At 41.2% G+C, this 21,141-nt stretch overlaps 1 long non-coding RNA gene across 1 annotated transcript in view; it reads left to right on the forward strand.

Moving 5' to 3' along the window:
* Nucleotides 1–20,712, forward strand: part of LOC142295515 (uncharacterized) — a 25,599-nt gene extending 4,887 nt beyond the window's left edge. The window contains exons 2-4 of the long non-coding RNA XR_012751483.1: nt 13,712–13,768; nt 16,974–17,247; nt 20,452–20,712. This is a non-coding gene — a long non-coding RNA (uncharacterized LOC142295515). The remainder of the gene's footprint in view (nt 1–13,711; nt 13,769–16,973; nt 17,248–20,451) is intronic.
* The last annotated feature ends 429 nt before the right edge of the window (nt 20,713–21,141 follow it).

Genomic DNA, 21,141 nt, shown 5'->3' on the forward strand with positions numbered 1-21,141 from the left:
ATATATATATATATATATATATAAAAAAAATATATACATATATATACATATACACATATATTTATCTATCTATCTATATATATACATCTATATATATATATATATATATATATATATATACACACACACACATATATATATATATATATATATATATATATATATGTATATGTATATATACATACTGTAATAATCCTCACATTGTAGCTACAGTAACGGTACCTATACCATTACAGTATATATATATATATATATTTATTTATATATACCAGAAATATATATATATATATATATATATATATGATGTACACAAATATATATATATTTATGTGTGTATCTCCACATATATATATACACACACATACGCATGTATGTATATATATATATATATATATATATATATATATATATATATATATATATATGCACATACACACACACACACACACACACACACATAGTATCTCATCATTAAAGGATTATTGCTTTTTTCATAAGTAGTGACATTTGTTAATTTTGCAGCAATTGCACTGCATTTCTATGAAGATGATGAATATATAATAACATTACTTTTTTTTGCAGCATATTGTATACAAAAAAATATTCTTGTTCCCTGAGCTTAACAGAAAGAAGTCAATCGCAAATTTAATACCTTTTTCTAAATAGTAAAGCAAAAGAGTGAATAAGTTGCTGATTTGTGCCTCGGTGAGCCCCCGTCATGCTGATGTGCAGCCACGTTTGAAGCATTTGCAGCATAATGTGATCTTAATTTGCTTTGTAATCAAGATTAAAATAATTGCATGGAGGACACATTTATTTTACAGATCTATGTACGCATGGATGATATGTATATCCTGCACTTGTATAATACGTATAATGTTTTAAGAGTGTCTGAAATAATTTCATTATGTAGCATATACATTATTGAGAATTTTCAATGAATAACTTGGAAACGTTCAATAACTTACAATAGAAAATATACACTAGACATCCTGTGTAATAAACACCAAGCACATTTAGATACCAGGCAGTGAGGATTGGTGTTATATCTGGAAACAAATGTACGTGACAAATATATGTTACAGTTTTTATAAACATGAAGTTCCATTTTAATTCTCTTATATAAGGATAATATTCTAATAGATTATTTGTACTGTATAAAGTATTTATGAGCATCTCTAACTTTCTTATGAGCTTTATAAATGTATTTTATAGTGTTATCCACTTCAGTGCAATCTGCTGGCAGGTGCAGATCAGCCTGTAGTGTAGCTGAGCAATAGCCATAGTGGCTGATGCAGGGGAGGGGGAAGAAATGGGTCCACATTCTACCAGATCAATCACTACATGGAGCTATGTTGTACCAAGCACCGGTAAGTCTTAAGTCAAATAATGCTTTTTTTCTTGTTGAGTTAAGAAGAAAAATTTGGTTCTGATTCATTATTGGGGTTCAGTGAAACTTTACATTACACCTACTAAATTGATTACAGATACCACCATTATTAATTATGTTTGGACTCATCATATTTGTGCTCAATGTAAAGAAATACATACAGTTATAAGAAAAATAAGGGTGGGTAAAGAAATGAGGAATACAAATCGAGGAAAACAATGCTAGTACCGCTATAAAACAAGGAGAGGCACAGAAAATGGAAAAGTCGATAAAGATAAAATACAGCCTAGTATAGGTAGCAAAGAAACTCAATGAATGATATGTAGACAGATAGATAGATAGACACAATATAGATGGATAAATAGATAGATAGATAATGGATAGATAGATAGATACAAGTAGGTAAAACGATAGATAGAGATAGATAGAGATAGATAGATAGATGGATAGATAAATAGATGGATAGATAGATAGGTAGATAGATAGGTAGCCAAATAGATAGACAGATGCAAGTAGGTAGAACGATAGATAGAGATAGATAGAGATAGATAGATATATAGATAGATAGATAGATAGACGATAGTTTACCAGTCACACATAAATGAAACAATTTTTTACATATCAATAAGATGGAAAGTCCACCATGAATTATCACACATCCCAGATAATAATTACAGGGCTCATGAAAATGTTGCGACCAATGTGAATTATTCACATAAGTATAGGAAAGATTTAATGATGATGATGAGGGTCATAAATCCCTCGTAGTGTGATAAGGACCTATATGCTTCCCAAAGGTGGTAGGTTTCGGAATGTTCCCAAAATGTTTAGTTTTGTCTGGCTGTAGAAAATTCCAGAGCAGATCCGCAACACAAGAGAATCCTTCCATATCAAGCAAAACAAGGAGCAAGGAAAAGTGATGTACAGAGATTAAGCATGGCAGAGATCTTTGTAGTGACTTGAATGAATGTTGCAACATTCGTGATGGATTTTCAGTACAATCACAAAAAGTAACATCAAAAAAAGAGGAGGGAATGTATCAAACAAAAACATCCAATATGTTAGCAAGTGGTGAAAATGGTAATCTAGACCTATGTAAACTTTAACATCATTGATTACACATAGAAGACAGCCATAAACATATTAATTCACTATGGGAATGGGAGAAAAGCTGTGCAAACACTGTCAATGGTTTATCTTACAGTAGATATTTATGGGTCCTCTTTAGTGGCCTCAGTCTGTTTTCTTGACAATCAAAGAATGGATCAAACAAAATATAATTTAATGGCAAAAATCTCTCCACCTTATACTGAGCCCAACTTTGAAAGGTGTTATTAATTCTGCAGCATTTTGCCCATACTATTATTAGAGATATTTCCGAGCTATATCATTCAAGTGTAGAGAGAAGGACGAGGGAGGGAACACAAATTGGAACCCTTGCTTTGCACATACCTCATCATGTCTAAAAAAATAAACTAATGATTGTTAAAATAAATCTTTCAGCAAGATCAACCCCTCTTCATAGTTTATATGGGCACGTAGGCCTGTGAAAGATAAAAACATTGGAACCCATATATATATTCAGCAGCATATTTAACAGGGAGCAGAGGGGGTGATTGCCCCCGGCCCCTGACTTAAGCTGGTGTCACACATAACGACGACGACAACGACGTCGCTGCAACGTCACCATATTCTGTGACGTTGCAGCGACCTCAACAGCGACGTCGCTGTGTGTGACACATAACAACGATCAGACCCCTGCTGCGAAATCGTTGCTCGCACCTGAATGCTCCAGGTCATTTTTTGATCGCTGCTATCCCGCTGCGCCGTGCTGATAAGCTGATAATCCTTGTGTTTGACACCGCAGCAGCGACGCTACGCTACGTCTGAAACCACACAACGACCGTCGACGTCGCTATGATCGCTGCTCCGTCGCTGCTTTTTAGAACATGTTTGAAAGCTTACTAACGATCATCTATGGTCGCTGCTACGTCACAGAATATGGTGACGTTGCAGCGACGTCGTTGTCGTCGTCGTTATGTGTGACACCAGCTTAAGATGGGTCCATCAAGAGCGATCATTACCCTTAAACTTTGTGGCAGAGCAAGGACAAATGGTCTCCTTTCACTACCACTCTTCATTCTGTAAGCTTCAGGTCATTTTAGGCCTTAGGTCTGAAGACCAGCAGGTCCTGGAGGAGTGACACAATGGAGTCATCATGACTCGACATGCACAGGTCATCAGAATCACTGTTTTGGTCTGCCCAGGACATGCGGGGATAAGGTGAGTATATTATGTTTATTTTTTATTTTAATTTTGTGTAATAGCAATTATGTGTGTGAGCTACTTAAAAGTGGGCTCTCAAACATTTAAGGATTACTAAAGTGGCCCTTATAGATACTGATGGCCATTAAGTGGGCCCTCATACTTAGTAGGAGCTAATAAGAGGGCCCTGAAACATAGTGGGGCTATTAAGGTGGCTCTCATACATAACGGGGGTTACTAAAGTGGTCCCTCATACATCATGGGGGCTGCTAAGGGGGCCATCATACATAGTGGGGGCTACTAAGGGACCATCATAAAGTGTGGGGGCTACTAAGGGGGCCATGATACAATGCAGGGACTATGAAGGGGCCTTCAAACAAAATGGGGGTTCCTAAGTCAGCCATGATCCAGCATGTGGGCTACTAGGCAGACCATGGTACAGTGTGCGGGCTACTAAAGGGAACATCATACAGAGTGTGGTTTACTCTGGAGGCCATTATACAGTTTGGTGGCTACTAAGTTGTCCATCATACAAAGAGGGACTACTAAGGGGTCCATCATACAGCATGAGGGCTACTAAAGGGCCCATGAAACAGTGTGGGGGGTTTTATGGGGGACCTACATACCTATATACAGCATGGGATCTGCTAAGTCGGCAATGATAATGTGTGAAAGACGGAACCCAAAGTGTGTTAAGAAGTCAGTGAAAGGTGGTGGAGGAAGTGTCATGTTTTGGGGAATGTTTTCTGCAGCAGGCGTTGGACCTCTCATACAGCTGCATGGCAGAGTGAATGCAAGTGTGTATCAGAACCTTCTTCAATAACATGTGGTTCCTTACTTGCGTTCATCACTCAATCGGCCAGCAATTTTCATGCAGGACAATGTCCTCTGTGACACAGCAAAATGGGTAAAGCAATTCCTTGAAACAAAAAACATTGAAACAATGAAATGGCCAGCCCATAGTCCTGATCTAAACCAAATATAAACCTCTGGAAAGTCCTTGTAGACAAATTTATGGCCAAGACACCCAAACAGTCAAAGAGCTGTGGGAGAGACTGGACGAAGAGTGGACCAAAATCACACCAGAGCAGTGTGAGAGACTAGTGATGTCCTGTGGCTGCAGATGTGCTGAAGTCATTTGCAGCAAAGACCTGTACACTTCCTACGGATTGATGATTGCTGTTACCTTCAGAAAATTGAGTATAATCTTTCTCTGTGCTACAGTCATTGTTATTCTCTAATTATGATCATCAAATTTTGGGCAAAATAAAGGTTTTATGTTGATACACTTTGGATCTTTTGTAAAACACTGTTCTAGTGGCATGGTGTACCCTTACTAAAAACCTTCAAATGTTGATAAATGTAGATTACATTATGGCGGGCTTTGCACACTACTACATCGCAGGTGCGATGTCGGTGGGGTCAAATCGAAAGTGACGCACATCCGGCGTCACTTGCGATGTCGTAGTGTGTAAATCCTAGATGATACGATGAACGAGCGCAAAATCGTCGTCATCGTATCATCGCTGCAGCCTCCGACATTTCCATAATGCCGGGGGAGCGACAGGTACGATGTAGTTCCTCGTTCCTGCGGCCGCACACATCGCTGTGTATGAAGCTGCAGGAGCGAGGATCATCACCTACCTGCCTCCCGGCTGCAATGAGAAGGACGGAGGTGGGCGGGATGTTTACATCCTGCTCATCTCCGCCCCTCCACTTCAATTGGCCGCCTGCCGTGTGACGTTACTGTGACGCCGCACGACCCGCCCCCTAAGGAAGGAGGCGGGTCGCCGGCCAGAGGGACGTCGCACGGCAGGTATGTGCGTGTAAAGCTGCCGTAGCGATAATAATCGCTTCGGCAGCTTTCACTATATATCGAACGTGCGACGGGGGCGGGACTATCGCTGCAGCATCGGTAACACATTGTTACCGATGTCGCAGCGTGCAAAGCCCGCCTATGTCTGAAAAATTATCATACATTGTTCTCTAATTTGGATCTCCAGTGTAGGTTGTATATGACACATTCCCTGTCTAAACCTCTCTGCTTCCCAACCTTGTAGTCAGACAGGGCAATGTCTATACTCTGATTGTATTAATATAAAGTATTAATTTTGCAGAGCAGCAGTTAAAAGAAGCTTTTAAAGAACACGATTTGTTACTGAAGCAGCTCTGCAGCATAGTGTTTCTGTGAGAAAAAGGCAAAACAAAGTAACAATAGGAAAAATGAATAAGGTAAAAAATACATATTTTTGTGATGCCTAGGGCATAAAAAAATAATAAAAATAAGTTTACTTGCTCCATAAAACGCTGCGTTAAAGGTGTTTTATTCCACAAAGCAGTATGTCATGCAGACGAACCATTGAAAAAAGCAAATTGTTTAAACAATCAATTTTACATACCAGTATGGTTCCATTACAATGGTTATGGACCACATAATTAATTTTGTAATCACCGTGAGTCACGCACAGTAGTGACATCACTATGAGCAATAAAGCCATTGACATCCATGATAGCCTGGTGCATGCCGCCTGGAGATTGTGAGTCTCTTTGCAATGCTTTGTGTAAAACGGACATTTGGGCAATATAGGATTTTGGGATCATGAGGGCATTTTTAAGGTCAAGAAGAAAATAATACAAAGATAGACAGTTCATATTATTGTAGTGTGAAACTGACCATACCCATCAGAAAATGCTAATTAAAAATTAATTCTATTTCATTTACATGACGATCACTTACAAATTAATATTCTTAAAGATGTAAGTATACACTCCCCGGAATGGCTTTCATATATTTGTGTGACAGCAGGATTATATTTCACTGTAAGCTTAATAAATGCTAGCCACACTCTTAGATGCTTCCACTCAGGGGGCATAGCCTAGTTTTCCCAAAGTGCACTTCATTCACAGGTACAGATTTAGCAAAGTTCATTTCATATTTTATTTGCATGTAGGGTGAACCTGCTGCGTCACATCATTACACATATCAACACTTCTGTGTCATGTATCCTCTATGGCGATATGTAAAATATATGGATTTGAAAGGTAACTGATTCTGCACTATTAAAATGGGTGTCACATGAAGGGGCTATAGGCATAGTTTTATAGTTTTTTCATCATAGAGGGGGTGCTACACTTGCTTCCTCCCTCTATGTTCCAGATGGGAGAACCAGTCTATTAAATGTCATTTCTATGTTTACAGCAAGGAACATGTTAAACTAGCTACCACTTCCCCTACAAACATCAACTGTTTACCAGGAATGTGGGGAAAGCAGAACCCATGACCAGTAGGTAATCGCAGCAGCAGCTCATTTTCACATGGAAAGCAGAACCCATGATCAATAGGTAATCGCAGCAGCAGCAGCACATTTTCACATGGAAAGCAGAACCCATGACCAGTAGGTAATCGCAGCAGCAGCTCATTTTCACATGGAAAGCAGAACCCATGATCAATAGGTAATCGCAGCAGCAGCAGCACATTTTCACATGGAAAGCAGAACCCATGACCAGTAGGTAATCGCAGCAGCAGCTCATTTTCACATGGAAAGCAGAACCCATGACCAATAGGTAATCGCAGCAGCAGCTCATTTTCACATGGAAAGCAGAACCCATGACCAATAGGTAATCGCAGCAGCAGCTCAATTTCACATGAAAAGCAAATCCCATGGCCAATAGGTAATCGCAGCAGCTCAATTTCACATGAAAAGCAGATCCCATAACCAATAGGTAATCGCAGCAGCAGCACATTTTCACATGGAAAGCAGAACCCATGACCAATAGGTAATCGCAGCAGCAGCTCATTTTCACATGGAAAGCAGAACCCATGATCAATAGGTAATCGCAGCAGCAGCAGCTCAATTTCACATGAAAAGCAAATCCCATGGCCAATAGGTAATCGCAGCAGCTCAATTTCACATGAAAAGCAGATCCCATAACCAATAGGTAATCGCAGCAGCAGCACATTTTCACATGGAAAGCAGAACCCATGACCAATAGGTAATCGCAGCAGCAGCAGCACATTTTCACATGGAAAGCAGAACCCATGACCAATAGGTAATCGCAGCAGCAGCAGCACATTTTTACATGGAAAGCAGAACCCATGACCAATAGGTAATCGCAGCAGCAGCAGCTCAATTTCACATGGAAAGCAGAACCCATGACCAATAGGTAATCGCAGCAGCAGCAGCACATTTTCACATGGAAAGCAGAACCCATGACCAATAGGTAATCGCAGCAGCAGCTCATTTTCACATGGAAAGCAGATCCCATGACCAACAGGTAATTGCAGCAGTAGCTCAATTTCACATGTCCACCAATGATCTGTTAGAATGAATCCAGCATCAATCATCATTAAACGAGTTGTTCAGACGCAACTATTTTGTCCATCTAAGGCCAGAGTCACACTTGCGAGTGCCTCATGCATATCTCGCACGAGTCTCGCATCACATCACCCGACACGGGCGCACATGCTCCTAACATGAGCGGATCAGCTGCATGTATCTCTATGCAGCTGAGACGCTCCTGTCCAGAGAGAGCATCAGGCCATGCCGGGTGATGGAATGCAAGATTGTGTGAGATACGCATGAGACACTCGCAAGTGTAACTCTTGCCTCAAAAACTGATTTCAATTGGATCTGTTTTTTTTTTTACCATTGAAATCTTTTAAAAATGGATCCCTAATTATCCATTTGTTTTTCTGTCATTTGAACAGGATCCATTTTTTTTCCTTACTGGATCAGTATTACATGGAAGAAAACGGATGGCTATTTAAGGGTATGTTCACACACGGCATCTTTTTTTTACCACAAAGATGCAGCGTTTTTGTCCCAAAAAATGCATCAAAAATGCACCAAGGCAAAAATGCATAAAAAACCACAATGCGTTTTTGACGCATTTTTGATGCATTTTGCCCAATGCGTTTTTTTAAGTCAAATCTATTGGCTGGAAGGGATCAAAAATGCTGGAAAAACGCAAAAAGAATTGACATACTGCATCTTGAATGCATTTTCAAAAACGCAGCCAAGAGTCAGCCAACAAAAAATGCCCTGTGTGGACAGCAAAATAGAAATCTCATAGACTTTGCTGGGAGAAGGAAATGCATGCATTTTGGTGCATCTTTGTGACCTCAAAAACGCACCCTAAATGCAGCAAAAGATGACCTGTGTGAACTTGGCCTAATGGATCAGTTTTCCATAGACTTCAATGTTAAAAAATAAGGATTCAATTGAAATCATTTTTTTGTAGCTGGATTAAAAAGTTTTTTCATTAGCTGATTGCTGGTGGATCTATTCTAATGGATCATTACTGGACATGTGACTTTAACACCATCATTTCTGGGTGATATTCAATTTTTTTTTTTATTTTTCCTCCCATTCTTCCAAGAGCCATAACTTTTTTAGTTTTCTGTCATTATAGCCATCTAAGAATTTGGTTTTCTGCGGGACAAGTGTTTTTTTGAATAACACTAATTAATTTACCTCATAGTGAACTGGAAAATGGGAAAAAAATACCAAAAAAAGGAATTGCATGATTGTTTTTTGTTTGTTTTTTTTATTTCCCGTGTTCACTATTTTGAAAAAGTGATCCAAAATTATGATTCGTTAGAAAAATGGAAGGTTCGTCAAACATAGCTATCAAAAAAATTCCTTCCTTAAAACATTATTTTATTATTTTGCATTTAAATCACTTCAAAGCAAAGCAAGTTATTATCCAAGATCCAATATCCAGAATTTCACAGGGAGACAGACTCACTAGTGCACAAGTAAGGGAGGAGAGATAATCACACCGTAAGAAAAATCCTCCCTCCTGTACACTACTTATCAGCAGAGGTCGTCACCCTATAAAGTCATGATGGCGCCTCCACTCCTCGTCGACTCTCCCTAACCTCCCTTGACTCACCCTACCTCAATTGAAAAAAGTACTCTTGCCTAATTCAAAGTGTAAATAGTGATCAACAAATAGGGCAAAGAAATCAGGGGGCTATCGCTCTGATCAGCAGGAATGCTGTGTTCCTGTGACTGCCGGCACTCTGCCAGCATTCACAGGAAGTGAGTCATGGCAGCGACAGAGGTCATCAGCTGACCATGCGCTTCCATGCTAACACATTGGTGCCCCGTGATCTCATCATGGGGCCGCCGATGGTGGAAGGGAACGGCGTGATTCCCACCGGAGAATCTTAGATCACACTGTCAAAGGTTGATAGTGTGATCTAAAAGGTGCGGGTGGATTGGAAATCCACCCACGCATGTAGATCAGGTCAGCAGACATGCAAGGATTACAGAAGGCTCACCGTGGAAGCCCACAATAACAGGACAGACACAGCCAAGGACGTATCACTACATCCTTTGCCATGAAGGGGTTAATCCAATTCTGATTTCAGTTATCCCTATTTTTGTGCTTTGCATGCAATTGTACGACATCTCTTTTCTACTGAAACCATCCCGGGTCAGCTGTTAACATCTCCAGAGCTTTTGCTTACAATAGATTTCTGATGGTACAAGGATAATTTAGTATTACAATAAATGCAATTAAATTCAATAACTAAGATGTCTGGCATTGCATAAATAAAAACATAAGAAGGTTGGTCTCACCCTTACAAAAACCATTCTTTGCAATAAAGCGGGCTTTACATGCAACGACATCGCAAGCGAGATGTCGTTGGGGTCACGGAATTTGTGACGCACATCCGGCCTTGTTAGCGACATCGTTGCGTATGAAACGCAGGAACGACCATTAACGATCAAAATTACTTACCAAATCATTGATCGTTGATACGTCGTTCCTATCCCGATTATCGTTGCTGTTGCAGGACGCAGGTTGTTCGTCGTTCCTGCAGCAGCACACACCGCTATGTGTAACACTGCAGGAACGAGGAACATCATTGTACCTGCGGCCGCCCGCAATGAGGAAGGAGGTGGGCGGGATGTTCGGCCTGCTCATCTCCGCCCCTCCACTTCTATTGGGTGGCCGCTTAGTGACGACGCTGTGACACCGAACGAACCGCCCCCTTAGAAAGGAGGCGGTTCGCCGGCCACAGCGACGTCGCTATTTAGGTAAGTATGTGTGACGGGTCCTAGCAATGTTGTGCACCACGGGCAGCGATTTGCCCGTGACGCACAACCGACGGGAACGGGTGCTTTCACCAGGGACATCGCTAGCGATGTCGCTGTGTGTAAAGCCCGCTTTAGTCTTTTCTCTGCCATTTCTCCATGTTGTCCATAAACCCTGATGGCTGTTAAAACAACCCCTTTAAAATTTCAGCCAGGACTTAAAATATAAAGACTTACTTGTAGACCAATAAATGCTGTGTTTTTCATCACACCTTTTTTAAAATAGAACTAGAGAATAATCCTTTCTGAACACTATTGTGGGGAAAATATGACTATTGGATAAAATAATATGTAGTGAAATGTTCTAAATGTTACCAATTTTGATGATGAACACTTATTTTGATAAGGCAGATTCATTTGCTTGCACTGAGGACTGTTTTTAGAAGCACACCGAGCAACTGGAGCTATTTTTAAAGTGCTTGCAACAGCAAAGTGAATGGAACAAATAATGAAGTGCAGAGGTGGTAGCCTTTTAATAACCCCTTCTAAGAATGTGAGTATTAATTATGCTGACTGCTGCAATGAAGATGATGGTAAATAGATTGCCAATCTGATTGTTAAGCAGTAATAATAATAATAATAATAATAATATTGTATCTGGAAATTATCCCAATTTACAACTATTTTATAGATATAAAATATGAGCATTTGGTCTTATCGGTTTATCTTGCTATTGTTTCAATAGCCTTCTGGCCTCTTCAGGGAAATTTAGTAAGTCTTAGGGGTGCTTTACACGCTGTGACATTGCTACCGATATATCGTCGGGGTCTCATCGTTAGTGACGCACATCTGCCACCGGTAGCAACATCGCAGCATGTAACACTAATGAGCGACGATCATTGATCGCAAAATCGTTCCAAAACAGTGATCGTTGACACGTCATTCATTTCCTTAATATCGCTGCTGCCACCGGTATGATGTTGTTCGTCGTTCCTGCGGCATCACACATCGCTATGTGTAACACCGCGGGAGCGATCAACATCTCCTTACCTGCGTCCACCGGCAATGCGGAAGGAAGGAGGTGAGCAGGATGTTACGTCCCGCTCATCTCCGCCCCTCCGCTTCTATTGGCCGGCCGCTTACTGATGCCGTAGTGATGTCGCTATGATGCCGAACGCACCTCCACCTTAAGGGAGGGATTGTTCGGCGGTCACAGCGACGTCGCTGACTAGGAATGTGCGTATGACGCTTCCGTACCGATAATGTTTGCTATGGCAGCGATCACACAATATCACACACACGAAGTGCTATCGCGCGCAACATCACTAGAAAATGCTAGTGTGATGACTTGGACTAGCCAGGTAGTCACAGGTAGGCCCTTACACAAACACCTCCCCCCCTTAATAAGGTGACAGCAGTCAACCTACAAAACCCTTGTCACCTCTCTCAGTGTTCAATGGTCACACCAGGGGGTGGGGCCAGGCAGTTGGCCATGCCCACCTAGGAGTCCGGAGAGCCTAAGACAGGAAACAGTGAGAGAGTGGAGTTGAGTCAGTTTGGAGTCAAGTTCAAGTGCAGCAGGCCTGAGGTGTCAGGTCTGCAGCGTCAACACTGACCGGTGCCGGGGTCGTAGCCCTGGTACCGTGGCAAGGAGGCAGACGGTGGTGGCCGCCTGCAGGAGCTGGGATTACAGCCAGTGGAACTGTAAGGGACCGGGACCGGGTAGTGGCCCGCTGGTACCGAACCGGGGAAACGATTGGAAACCGGAGCACCAGGAGGGGTACTCAGACCCAGTACGAGGCCCAGAAACCACTGGACTGAGTCGAATCCACTGATTGAGGACTGGACTTTAGGTACTTTCCCACCTAAGACCCGACCGAATACAACAGCCCAACGATAGGGATAGAAAACCACCGCCCAGGCATCGAGATCCCACGGGCCAGCGTCTGCAAGCAAACGGGCTCTACTGGCACACACAAGGCTGGGGAGCGAACTACCATTGCACAGGCATAGGAGTCATCATTTCTACCAAAAGTGAGGTGCAGGAGAAAGGCGGAAACCACCAACCTGAAAAAGGGAAAAGCGCCGACGGCTGCGGGCACCATCCACCATCTTGTTTGGTTTACCAGAGACTCCAGCGTGTCTGTAATAGTGAGTACATCAGTACCTTCGGGCCGCGCACTGCGCCGCACCGTACCGACACGCCAGCACGCATCCATTCCCCCGCCTCAGCACCTCCCTCGGGCCCCCGGGACCATCATCCCCCTACCCACGGAGGGGTCAACACCATCCCCGGGAGCCTAGTCAACGGCAGCGGTGGTGTCCATCCATTCACTACAACCCGTGGGTGGCATCACGAACCTAATCCCCAAACAACCGTGGCCCCGGCCGTGGATCTCTCCACCGAACACCACTCCTCACGTAGCGCCAGCAACCCCCTTTCAGAGCGATGGGACCCCCCCTGGGTCCGGGAGGAGCTCGAGCCACCCACCAGAAACGAGCCCGGATCCGAGCGGTTTGGCTGCGGCCGAGCGCGGGGCGGTACATTAGCAATGTCGCAGCGTGTAAAGTACCCCTTAGATGAGTTTTTTTTTTGGAGGTCAGTGGCTTTCTACTTGCAATCCTGCAATGGTGGACTTATGAAAATTAACATGAGCTAACCTGAGAGAGGCCTTTAGTGTCTTAGAGGTTACCTTAGATTCCTTTGTGACCTTGTAGACTAATATATGGTTTGCTATTAGAGACATCGTTTGTTGGTTGACCACTGTTCAGTAATAGTCTTAAATTTCCTCCATTTGTACACAAAAATCTTGACCACTCACACCTGTCATTCCATTGATTTAAAACTTCAGACTCTAATTTCAGCTTCATATTATCTGCTAAATATAAAGGTTCACAAAACTTTTACCTATTAATGAATTGATATTGTGTCATTTTCTTCAATGAAAAAAGTAACAAAATTCATTTTTTTAATCAGTGGTTTGATATTGGTCTCTTTATCTACTTTTAGGACTTGATGCAGAAATATAGAAAATTCTGAAGCATTCACAAGCTTTCAAGTACCAATGTATGTATCAACTTGCTTCAGGTCTTACATCAAACATCATCTCCTATCTTTTTTTTCTAATTTGTAACTTTATTATCTAGTTAGAAAGTTGTCAGGTTTCTCTTATGCTGCACATACCCAGTATGATTTTAAGTGAATACATGTTATCAGCACATTGTCAAAAAAGAAAATTCAGCTCACCGAATTGCTGTGATCCGCTGTGTTTCCAGGGAGGCGCACGGAAGGCTAGGCTGCCATGAAGAGATCAGAAAAGGAAAATTTCCAGCGCAGTCCAACTTTTCTTATAAAAATTCATCTTTATTAGTCAATCCATAAAAAAGGGGGGATTTACAAGCGGTCAGCAAAATATAGCATAAAAGTTATGCAGACCCCACAAAGCTACGCGTCGAAACGCGTAGCTTTGTGGGGTCTGCATAACTTTTATGCTATATTTTGCTGACCGCTTGTAAATCCCCCCTTTTTTATGGATTGACTAATAAAGATGAATTTTTATAAGAAAAGTTGGACTGCGCTGGAAATTTTCCTTTTCTGATCAGCACATTGTGGTGTGTAATATACACACCACATCATGCTGATTATACATGTGGTCAAAATTGTTGGTACCCGTCATTTAATGAAAGAAAAACCCACAATGGTCGCAGAACTAACTTGAATCTGACAAAAGTAATAATAAATAAAAAATCTATGAAAATGAACAAATGAAAGTCAGACATTGCTTGTCATCCATGCTTCCACAGAATTTCTTTTTAAAAAATTAAACTCATGAAATAGGCCTGGACAGAAATTATTGTACCTTTAACTTAATATTTTGTTGCGGAATCTTTTGAGGCACTCACTGCAATGAAACGATTCCTGTAACTGTCAATGAGACTTCTGCACCTCTCGAAAGGTATTTTGGCCACTCCTCAAGAGCAAACTGCTCCAGTTGTCTTGAGTTTGAAAGTTGCCTTTTCCAGATGTCATGTTTCAGCTCTTTCCACAGATGCTCAAAAGGATTTAGGTCAGGGCTCATAGAAGGCCACTTCAGAATAGTCAAATGTTTTCCTCTTAGCCATTCTTGGGTGTTTTTAGCTGTGAGTTTTGGGTCATCATCCTGTTGCAAGACCCATGACCTGCGACAGAGACCAAGCTTTCTGACACTGAGCAGCACATTTCTCTGTAGAATCCCTTGATAGTCTTGAGATTTCATTGTACCCTGCACAACTTTATGACACCCTGTGCAAGATGCACAACCGAGCCTCCTGCACGTTTCACAGTAGGGACAGTGTTCTTTTCTTGATCTATTTTTCGTTTTATGCACATAGAGCTGATGTGCCTTGCTAGAAAGTTCTAATTTTGACTCATATGTCCATAGGACATTCTCCCTGAAGCTTTCTGGCTTGTCAACATGTAGTTTGGCAAATTCCAGTCTGGCTTTTTATATTTTTTTTTTTCAACAATGGTGTCCTTCTTGGTCGTCTCCCAAGAAGTCCACTTTGGCTCAAACAATGACGGATGGTGTGATGTGACACTGATGTTCCTTGAGCTTGAAGTTCAATTTTAATCTCTTTAGAAGTTATTCTTGGCTCTTTTGTTACCATTTGTATTATCCGTCTATTTGATTTGTCATCAATTTTCCTCCTGCGGCCACTTACAGGGAGGTTGGCTACAGTCCCATGGATCTTAAATTTCTGAATGATATATGCAACAGTAGTCACAGGAACATCAAGCTGCTTGGAGATGGTCTTATAACCTTTACCTTTAACATGCATGTCTATAATTTTCTTTCTAATCTCCTGAGACATCTCTTTCCTTCGCTTCCTCTGGTCCATGTTGAGTGTGGTGCACATCATTATTATTATTATTATTTATTTATTATTATAGCGCCATTTATTCCATGGCGCTTTACAAGTGAAAGAGGGTATACGTACAACAATCATTAACATTCACACCATGTCACCAAACAGCACAGTGAGTATCTGTAGCCCTATATACAGGCCCACTGACTGATTACAAGATTGTAGACACCTGTGATGCTAATTAGTGGAAACACTTTGATTTAACATGTCCCTTTAGTCACATTATTTTCAGGGATACCATCATTTCTGTCTAGGTCTATTTCATGAGTTTTATTTTTTAAAAAATTTTGTGCAAGCATAGTTAAAAAGATATGTCTGACTTTCATTTGTTCATTTTCAAAGATTTTTTTATTTATTATTATTTTTGTCACATTCAAGTTATTTCTATGGCCATTGTGGGCCTTTCTTTCATTAAACGAGGGGTACCAACAATTTTGACCATGTGTGTATATATACCATATTTTCTGGTTTGTAAGATGTACTTTTTTCTCACAGAACTTGGGGGAAAATTGGGCTGCATCTTGCAAACCACATATGGCTTACCAGGGTAGCAGTGGTGGTGCAGAGTTGGCGGGCTCATGGGTGTTGTGGTTATGAGCACTAATGATCTGCCAGTGGACTGCAGGCTGCTTTGAATCACCCGCAGTTGATAAGATGACTTCAAGAAAATTGCTGCAGAGGTGGTGCATGTGCAGATAGGACTCTGCGGCTGTTTTCTTGAAGTCATCTTATCAACTGCAGGCAATTCAAAACAGCCTGCAGTCTGGTGGCAGATCAATGGTCCTCACCGCTGCAACACCCCACAAGCTCACAGTATCGCCAACCATCCACTGACGCACACTGACTCACTTGAGCTGCAAAACCCTCCTCCTCCAAGCCCATCGGCAAATCAATGGCGCCCTCCACCATGACACCCCACGAGCCCGCAGTATTACAGACTCTCCGCACACTGATCCTCTACGGCTGCGACACCTCCTCCACCAAGCTCGCAGCATTGCCTACCCTGCCTCCTGTGACCTTCCTGAGCCACTCCACCACCACCGCTACCCCTTGGTGAGTTAAAAGGCATTAGGATTATAAGGTGAACCCTCAATTTAACAGTAAATATTTTTTTTTCCTATTTTCCTCCTTCAAATTTGGGGTGCATCTTAAAATCCGGTGCGCTTGATAAAACGAAAAATACGGTATTTTATATATATATATATATATAAATATATATATATGTATGTCCTCGTACAGTATCTCTCCACAGAAAGAGCAATGATCTGAAGCTTAGTTGAGCTCTCTTTATAGAATTTTATGGTTTAGGTTTATTTATCTTGGTATTGGCATCTGTTCATTAATGAGATCCTCTCATTATATTTTAGTCTGTTCAAGTAAAGCCGAGCTGACATCTCAATCTGCGCATGCACCACTACAGCACAATTTGTTGAAGACCTTTGGAGATGAATGTGCGCAAGCGCCACCTGCAGCAAAAAAACTTTAAAAATGGAGGCATGTAAAAACTTGGAGCGGCCAAGACAGAGCGAAAGACCCTACCAATAGTCCCGCCCCACACACCCACTCCAACGCACAAAAAAGGTTATTGAATCAAAACTTGTGAATTAAACAAGAATCACGCTGCAGATTTCTTCACTACTGGTATCTATTAAATGAGCATAACAGCTCTATTATGCCCATACATTTACTTTAATAGGCTAAATCGTGATTACTGGTTCTCTTTAACCCTTCACCCACCCCTGGCCGATTTTCCGTTTTTTATTTTGTTTTTTTTTTGCTCCTCTTTTTCCGAGAGCCATAACTTTTTTATTTTTCTCTCAATCTTGCCATATAAGGGCTTGTTTTTTGCAGGATAAGTTGTACTTTTAAATGAAACCATAAGTTTTCCCATATAGTGTACTGAAACATTGCAAAAAAATTCCATGTGTGGAAAAATTGCAAAAAGATTTACTTTTATCTAAGGGGTTAAAAAAATCAGAAGTTTGTCTAAAAAAAGTGGCTCACTTTTTGTGCCATTTTCCACGACCTGTAGCATTTTCATTTTTTGGGATCTATGGCTCAGTGACAGCTTATTTTTGTGTATCAAGTAATGATGAGTGAGTTTTGAAATACTCTGATTTACGGTAATCCTAACGAGTACTGTCTAATACTCGCGTATGCATTCCGAATAGTGTGTGCAATGCAAGTCAATGGGGAATTCTCGCAATGTAACAAGTAACCCAAATGCTGTACTATTCGCTACTCGCACGAATAGTGCGGCATTTGGGTTACTTGTTACATTGCGAGTATTCCCCATTGACTTGCATTTCACACACTATTCGGAATGCACATGTGAGTATTAGACAGTGCTTGTACGAAAAATTTGCAAAGACCAAAAAAACATCATTTTGGAGTTTGGAATTTTTTTGCCGCTACACTGTTTACCAAACAGATTAATAATTTTATATTTTGATAGATCGAGCATTTATGAATGCGGTGATACCAAATGTGTATATGTATTTTATTAACCCTTTAATTTTCAATGGGGCGAATGGGGGGTGATTTGAACTTTTAGGTTTATTTATTTTTTTATTTTTTAAAACTCTTTTTTTTCTTTTTTCTTTATTTTAGTAGTCCCCCTAGAGGACTATAAGGATCAGCAGTCTCATCGCTTATTCATTTCTGCTGATCACAGCTACACAGCTGTGATAATCAGAAATACTCACCTCTTGTTACTGGCAGCACTCAGCAGGGTGAAACAGGAAGTGAGTCATGATAGCCACATGAGTCATCACATGGCCCTGTGCTACCATGACAACCATCATCTCACAGTGAACATGTCACTGTGCTGCCGATGAGGCCTAATAAGTGAAGCTTTACTGTGGATGGGATGTAAATCGCTATGTCACATTTTGACATCACAATTTATGGGGTTAACAGAAGCGGATGGATCACGGATCCACTGATGCCTGTGAGGCACACATGTCAGCTGTTTAAATCAGCTGGCATGTGCCCGGATCGCTGGCTGCTGCCCGCAGCAGCCTCCAGTGATTACACCTATATAGGTTATTATGTACAGCTATGGCCCACGGTTGTTAAGGGGTTAAAGAATATCTCAACTGTTGCAACAGTTTCCAGCAATTTGTTTCTGTAGCTCCTATGGAAACGGATGTGACTTCGTAATTACAGGCTTCAATTAAACTCCTTCAACTAAATCCTTTAGTTATACTTTTAGGCTGTATGCGCACATGTGTGTTTTGCATGCCTTTACGCTGTGTATTGCACTGCAGCATAAAGGCATGTGCCTTGTGTCCCCAGCACAATATATTAAGATTGTGCATAATCCATCTGCACGTTGTGTTTGAGAGTGCAGCGATTTTCATGCAGAAATTTTGATCCAAATCGCTGCATTCTAAAAAGCAACATGTTACTTCTTATGTGTATTTTGGATGCTTTTGCGACTCTGTCTATGGCCTCTCTCACACATCTGTGAAAAACCACGCACGTTTTTCACGGACGTGTCAGAGGTGCGTTTTGCCCTCTGTAACCTGTGTTTATGGGCTACGTGTGTTCTACGTGTGTTATCCGTGATAACACACGAAGAACAGGAACTTTCAACTCACCTGTCCCTGGCATCGCTGTCCGTGGTGCTGAACTTCGGTCTCCGATCCTGCGACTCCCCGCTGCTGCTGCTTCCGGCCGCAGTGAAGTGAATATTCAACGAGCACGAGTGGCGGTCGGCAGCAAGTGACAGCAACGGCAGAGACAGGAGGGATGGAGAATGTGAGTAAAGGTTTTTTTTTTTCTCACAGACACATGTCTTCTCTCCGGTGCGTGTCACACAGAACACATCCATGTAGTCCATTTGCATTATGTGTGACACGTTTGTGTTCCGTGTGACACCCGTGATGCCGGAGAGAAAACGGACATGTCGGCGTGAGAAACACATGGACACACGTAAGTATGAAACGGACACACGTTCCATGCGCAAATACTTATGTGTATCCAAAACCATAGGAATACCTAGGTCTAAGTATGTACGTGTCTCCGGTACGTGAGAAAACTGCCAAACACGTACCAGAGGCATGTGCGTGTGAAGGGGGCCTAAGGCAGAGTAAGCATCCAGAATGCATGAATTCTGCATGAATTCTGCATTCACAATGCATCCAAAACGCAGCTTTTTGGCTACATTTTGAAACGCACATGCAGTGACAAAACGCTGCGGAATATTTGTCACGGCAGAACGCAATGTGCGCATATAGCCTTAAGGGTATAGCTATGGGTGGAGTAGACATAGCAATTACTCTTGTACCCTCAAGCTTGAGGAGCTCCAAATATAGTCTGTCAAATAAGGAAATATATTAAAAATGCCAATTAGTAGGGAAGGCTACAAAGGGTTTACTTATAAATTCTTACTATGGATGTGCAAAACTCTGCATAGGAGCTGAATACAGAAAACAGTGGGGGATTTCCTTTTTACTTTAGATGTACTGGAGCAATATAAACATGGTGGTGATCGGTGCCTTCTTTATTTATTCACAGTTAGGTTATTTTTGTGTCATTGGTTGAATGTAAATTTTAGGGTATTTTTACAAAAACCCTGCTCTATCTGATTGTAAAAAGTGCAAAAAACATAGAGAAATGGTTGACCGTTTTCAAAACATTACCACCATACATTTCTCAAAAATAATCTTTAAGTGTATTGTCTACTTCTACGTTCTGCTATAATGAATAACACTGACCAATTGATTTACTGCTGATCCATATCTTATTATTAACTAATCCACAAAACATGACGTGAGCCTAACATTGCTTGATAGAAACGACTTCATGTGAACATTTCTTTTATTTTCCTTTTTTTTACAGAAATCTCAGCCTCCACCTCTCCTTACCAGTCATATGTACCAAAGTTATTTATAGATGTATTAATCAGACCAAAGAAAAAAATATGCAGTAAAGGAACAATCAGGAAAATGTATGACCTTGATGGATGAGATGAAAAACTATAAAAAGCAGCCCTTCTAATGAAATAGATTGGAAAAGAAAAATATGCATCTTTTATATTGAAATGCTATCTTTTTTAAAATTTTAATCACATTTTACAAATGTTATACTTCAGATGTACTTAGGAGAAATATTTAGATGAATTCAAATATATGAGTGACTATAATATGCAGATGTGTGGTACATCAACATATATACATACTGTAGATTAGTGAAAACACCCAGTTTTAATTGAATTTATGCTGGAATTTCCTAAAAAATGTCAAAGTGACAAATTTGCCGGTTCGCAATGTGTGAGTTACCTATAAAGCCAATACCATAATGTAGAAGACTGCATCAGCCAGAAAAGGATGGCATAACTTAAGCCTGCTTTACACATTACGATTAAGCATACGATATCGCATGTGATTGTAACCGCCTCCATCGTATGTGCGGCACGTTCAATTTTGTTGAATGTGCCGCACAAACAATTAACCCCCATCACACATACTTACCCGTCCATACGACCTCGCTGTGGGCGGCGAACGTCCACTTCCTGGAGTGGGAGGGACG

The sequence above is a fragment of the Anomaloglossus baeobatrachus genome, chromosome 3 (genome assembly GCF_048569485.1).
Source record: "Anomaloglossus baeobatrachus isolate aAnoBae1 chromosome 3, aAnoBae1.hap1, whole genome shotgun sequence".
Lineage (NCBI taxonomy): Eukaryota > Metazoa > Chordata > Amphibia > Anura > Aromobatidae > Anomaloglossus > Anomaloglossus baeobatrachus.